Genomic DNA, 6,659 nt, shown 5'->3' with positions numbered 1-6,659 from the left:
GGTTATTCTTTTTTTTCTCGAAGTTTTAGCACATTCCTCGAGGGCGGAGTAGGCCTGCCTTTAGGCTGTAAAAGGTTTTTAAGGGAATTGTTGTGCCTCTCGTCGATTATGCATTGATGGTGGGCGGGCCTCCCCCCCACACGCGCGCCTCCCTTTCACTATCACCCGCCCATCCCACTCACCGAGGCACATCCCCTCCTCGCTGAGCTCCCCCGTGTGCCAAAACAGCGGATCAAATTAATTAGGCGGAGGAGGCTCGTCTAATGTTTTGGATAAACGCGCCCGTCGCCCGCGGCCCGCGCGCGTCCAACGCTGCGAGAAGGGTGGCGGCGCGGCGTGCGGCCTGAAATTGCTCACCGCGGGCGCGTGCAGCCGTGTGCGTAGGTGCGGCGATGGCCCCCAGGGGGCAGCGGCCCCCACCGAGGACTGGGAGGGAGGGAGGGGTCAGATCGAATCGGTGGATGTTATTGTTCCATTCGTGAGGTGGAGGGAGGGCGAGGGGGGAGGGAAGATCGGCTTCGCGTGCGGTGGATGCGAGGAGGGAGAAAGTTTTACGTGGGAAAAATCATTTTCCTTGACCTGGAATCGAAACGTGCGCACTAATACTGAAGTAGCACGTGTTAAAATCTTTAATAAATGGAGAGGAATATTTTTCATAACATTGTCAGCTTAATAATCACTCAATTTCTTTTCATACGCATGGTACAGTCTCGTCAAAACTTGGTGGCCCAGGAATGCGAGTGGAGGAGAATGTGGCCGTGGTTGATTATTACTTCGGAGGGGAGGCGTGGAACTTCGGACTGAGTGAAGCATAGACTTTGAATACAGTCAAGTCCCGAGCAAAAATGGTAAATTTAACTCACACCCCTGTGTGTCGAAATTTCTTCAAAATAGACTGGCCTAAACCCAAAACCGACGTCTGCGAAGGGGCCACTAATTTTTAAACGCATTTTATCCTTCTAATATGTCGCATTTCACAACAGTGGATATCATCTTTTTTAACGTAAATAATAAATTTTGTAATTATTATTGATTTCCCATATTCCATAAATTCCATACATTACGAAAATAATTTTACACAGTACTATCCCCAATAATATCACCTTCGTCTGCTCCTATTACTTACTAGATAGTCCGATTGAAAACCAGAATAAATAATTTTTCTCTGTGGAATTTTAGCACTTTTTTACTTACAGGTAGATTCGTGAATTTTTGCCACTGGCAAGTGCGTGGTTAGTTCCTAAAATTTAATTAACAGTGGATTCAGTTTGGTATTATAGTTCAGTAGGATTCCCGTCATAGAGCGTGGGCTCTTGTCCCGACGGGGGCGATGATATTTCTAGTGGTTGCCCTTTTTCTGCAACGAGTGGTACACATTTCACTCCATCGGATCACAGACGTTCTTTTTCACTTTTCCTCCTCCACCAAATTCGCTCATGGCGCCAATATCGATCTCCTCCTCCAAATAATAATGCCATACCACCGAGAATGAGTGTTGTTGGGTTTTGTCGGTAATTACTCATGAAAAATTTCGCAGGTGGTCGCCATAGCGATTCAAACGTTCTTGGGATATTCCGCCGCGTCAATATTCGGAAGTCCCCAACGTTTCGATCGATACTGGTCGCTTTTTCAGGGGAATATAGTGAGGCTCTTAGATTCCTCATTGCATCTGTGTAGATGCTGCATCTAACTGAAAAGGAGCAGGAATTTTTCAGCTAAGGACGAGCAGTTTTGCACTTCTCAAAATGTTTTAATGCTGCTCATCTTGGGTGTGTTACTCTATTTTTGTAATATCACTCATACTATCTGTTCGCATCTTCTGCTTCCTCTGTTTCATAATAGTGTATTAATTGCCCTGAGGAAGAATATTTGCACATTCGAAATGTTGATGAACTGGAGTAGGTAATTTATTTTTAGACCTACACCTCAAGAAATATATCTGTTGACCAAAAATCTTTCATTCTCCATGGTTTTGCTGTGTTTTCCGTGGAAACACCGGGGCGGAGTGCGTGGGGATGCGGAGATATAATATACTTAAAGAAAGCCATTTTAGACGTTGCTTTTGATATTACAGTTACCATATATTTTTTGACTCTGTTCATATTTTTAGAGGTCAATTTTGTGTGGCATTGGAAGTAATTGAACGCCCTCCATTGCCCCTGACTTCATCAAATTATTTTAATGCGTTCACTTTCGTAATTTTTATGGATAAAGCGAAGAACTGAAGTTTTTCCAGCTCTCTCAGTTTCCTTTCGATTACAAGACTTTTTTTTGTAGGCGTCTGCGATTTCATTTCATTGTATTAGCATTAGCAGACATTTGAAATTCAAATAATTGATCATATGGATTTCTAAGTGCATTATAAACTTTTTGGTTGGTGATATACTAATTTTTACAGAGTGATTTTTAAATTGGGCGACGATCTTACCTCCTTTTTATTTGAAATGAGATTATAAGAATAAGCTGATAAATTTGTTTAAGAAATTTATTTGAAGAATCAATAACAAATTTTCATTTAGATTCCTTTACCAAAGGATACTTGTTTTACTACTCACTTTAAAGGCTGCCTTACTTAAGGTATATTTATTACGAATACAACGATTTTTACCTTTTGATATTTTTTAAAGTTTAAATAACAAAAGCGAACCTTGTAAACAATATCGGGGTCCAAGCTAAATGCTAGGTAACGCATTTCATTTTCGGACGAGGGCAATTGATGTTATTTACGAATTTTCCTGAATAATCTAAATTCACATAAATTGCGAACATTCTTACCAAATGAACTGAAACTTTATTTGGATAATACTTCCGCTTAGAATATGCAAGGATGCAAGTGACGTGAACGTGAGACTCCTAGCATTGACAAAATTTATGCGTACCCCCGAGGCCTTCATAATATTTTCATTGTGATTCGGTTAATCAGTTAAATCAGCTGCAAGCTTAGAGTAATCAGTTCGGTGAATTCCCAAAGAGTTAAGCTTATTTTTATATGCAAGCGGAATAGAATATTTAGATTGTATCACTATGTAGACATTTCAATCGAGATAGGAGCAATCTCTTTTCAGAAAAAAATGTTCATTAATCATTGGAAACAGTGATATAATTGCAGCTTTACAGCAAACTAAATTGTTTAGTCATAAAGAAATATATTTTCATTTGATTGTTGGCAAATACATAATGAACTATATATGCATAACAAAAGAGAATCAAAATTACATTAGAAATATAACACAGATAATTTGTTATCGATCATCATTTCCTTTACCTTAATGGCGATTCTTTTCTCAACAAGGAATCATAATAGTTTTAGAAATCAAAAGTTGCTCTTGTCGACCTTCATTTGATATCACACTGTTGATTTTGTGAGAAAAATAGTTAAAATAAATTATTGTCAGATATCTATTAAATGAAGTTTTGTACCAAAAGTTATTGAAGAAGTGTCATAAGTTCACTTGCTAACACGAATGTGTGATTTTTTATTTTAAAATTCGAATTATTTAAATATTTTTTCCCTTAAATAATTATGTGCTATTCGTTAGATAGTAATCAATACAGTTAATTAGTAGTTAGATTAGTAATAAACTCCCCAAGTCTCCTGTAATATCATTCTAAAGACTATTCAGATTTAATACACTTTTATTGCGGGAAAAATGAAAATAGTTGGTTTTCGTTCCCGCGAAGGGATTATAAATGAAATTTTCTGCCGCAGGTGCAAAAATGGAATGAGAAAAATCTAATGAGAAAAATCAATATCTATCCAGACTCGCGTTAATTTCATTTCTCTTGTGATGATTAAATCACTATCGTGTTCGATATCTCGGGCATTAAACGATTTGGCGGCTGAAACCAACAGCACCAAGGTGCGTCACCAGGAAACTGTAGTGGGAAATCGAGGGCCTCTATGGGGAAGTAGTATAAGCAATAGCCCGGAAAGTCAAAGGTGCGTAGTTCAATTCCCATTCCAGGGTATGTTTTTCCATGACAATTATTATCAACAATCTGTTTTTAGCTATGGAAACAATGAGATTTCGGATGTAAGGCTATTCATATCCCATGATAACCAAGATTCATATGAGGAACTGCGGAGTTTGAAGGGGCTTTCTGAAGAATAAGCGAGTCAAATCACGAAAATATGGCCCGTTTCAATCCTCATCAAAATCGCCCCCTCCAGCTTTCCCCTTATCTTTAGCCTCCAAGCCCCACGTGTCCACATCCCTGCTCTCCCCCTCCCGCATCCGGGCCATGGCGGGAGTTTGAATAAATGGGACGGCCTAATAGCTTTCCATTACTGATGGTAAAAGCCGAAAAATCTCTTCGTTACAAATTATCGAACGCACAAGTAATTTAATTGGAAATTGGAATCGACCCAAGACATATCGATTTATTATTTTATAATTAGTGATCATTTATTGATTATATTTATTTTGGAATTGATTTATCCCATCCCATACTAATAATATTCCATTATTGCACCTGCCGAAGAAAATTTCATTTAAAATCAATTCAAGAGAAACCAAGTTATTAATTTTTATTTTTCCCGAAATAAATGAGCATTAAATTCGAATAGCCAGGAGAAAGATGCGTTTCAAGAGAATTTGAGCGTTTAACACTAATCTATGCGACAATAGGAGAAGCAAATAATGTTTAAGTGAATTGACAGTTGGCTTAAAAAAAGGAGAATGCTTGAAATCTTATTTATTTTTATTGAAGACTCATCTGTCTTCAGTTAGTTATGATTCAATTAAATATAATTGCAATAAATGATGTTGGGTAAAATGGAATTGAATTTATTAAGAAAACATTGATCGAGAAACATTTCTTAAGAACTCAAAGATTCACATGATAGCCTCAAGATAAATATTTTCTTAATCCCACGAATAATCAACTTTAAACCATATTTGCGTGCGGGCTACAATAATGTATGAATTATTTTAGCGAGTATTGAATGAACGATGAGTCAATGTCATTCTTTTAATGCTAAATAACTCATTACTCTGTCATCAATCATTATTCATACCATTAGTAAATGCGAATGTTGATTCCCTTGTTGTAGAATTCCGTATTCATCGTACGTTGGTACATTTAAAGAATATTTCAGCCAGCGACACTACATTTCCATCTGTGACGCTTCCTGTTTCTAACCCTATGACATATTCAAATATCGACAATTTGAAGTTTTTGCAATCGAGTTATTTCAGCATAATCCTCTACTTAATATTCCATTGCGGTCTCTAACGATAGAATTTATGCTCATTGGAGAAATTTCTTTTCGCAGTGGGCATTCTTCGCGTTACCCGCATAGACTTATGTTACCGTATCAAATATTATCCGTGGAAAGAACTAATCTGGGCAAAGTTGACGGCATTTAGAACTATTTCCGATTGAATGAAGCTTTGGACCATGATAGAACTTAAACCTAAATCCTGAAACCGATAGCTATCCTGTTGCCTCAATTGAATGACGGATCATTTACCCTGCACTCGCCCTTACAACGGCCGCCCCTCCAACTGACGCTGCCGTACAGCGCTATTTGACTCACCTTCCATCATACCTGGTTTTTTTATTAGAACTCCCAAAGAGGAATAATCAAAAGCGTACGATATTTAATGGCAACATACCTCACAGGAAAGTTCTAGAATTCTTTCAAACCTGTATTGCTTTTTTCTGATTTACTCGACGTTATATGTACTGTATAAGTTCCTGTCAAGTTTTTGTCACTAGAAAGATGATAATTGCGTGATAAAATTTCCTGTTTTTATTTTACCACTTATTTATATTCTGCTGACTCCTTTAATCGTCCTCTTTTTAATGTCATCGCTCCAAACACTAAGAACACTCTTTGGATCACTTGTAATAAATTTTCGGAGGTAAATACTATGTAGAAGGTTACGCTTGTAGCGACCGATCACCGAAGGTAATCATCATCCACCTCATTTTTCCTCAAAAAAGTGTTTTTATATATACACATGCTTACAAACTATTATTTTCTTGACAATGTCAAGTAGTACGCGTAATTGTACCGAGGAGTCTCGGAGCGAATTAAAGATACTGGCAATCAAAACGTAGCACATGCAGTTGCTGAAAGCCACTGTTATGCTGCATACTTGCAATTTTACGGTGTCAGAAATTCCGATGGGCGTCTTTTCCGTTCATTTTACTGGTTGCACTTTAAGTCACTTTACTTTTTCGCCGCCATTTAATATTCATGGATGGAAAATTAATCCAAATAGTAAGTGCAATAGTGAATAACCGTATATATACGGAGCAAATAGAACAAAATTCAATGTATATACTTTTGTTGAATTAGACCCGGGATATAGGCATTCCCTAAAGAGTTCCAACATAAATAAGGATATGTTTACGGCTTGGCTGCTATGTTTACGACAAAAACCTGTCAGCGATGAGCTGAGTTATGGGCCGGAACGCGTTGCGTGGAAACTTATGGATTCTCAGAGGTCCGGGAACTCCAGTTCGGGTTTTCGAGTTCCAGCTGCGAGCGAGGGAGGGAGGCTCAAGAGCACCCCTCCTCGCGGCAGCTTCCACTCCCATGGTGCCCCGCGCGCCCCCGCCGCCGGAGATGGCTTCTTCCTGACGGTCCCTCCCTCGGGGGGAATCCCGGCCTCCCCACGGGGGTCCCGCCGCAACTCCAGATGGTCCCT

Source organism: Ischnura elegans, chromosome 1 (assembly GCF_921293095.1).
Source record: "Ischnura elegans chromosome 1, ioIscEleg1.1, whole genome shotgun sequence".
Taxonomy (NCBI): domain Eukaryota; kingdom Metazoa; phylum Arthropoda; class Insecta; order Odonata; family Coenagrionidae; genus Ischnura; species Ischnura elegans.
This window is presented reverse-complemented; position numbering follows the sequence as displayed.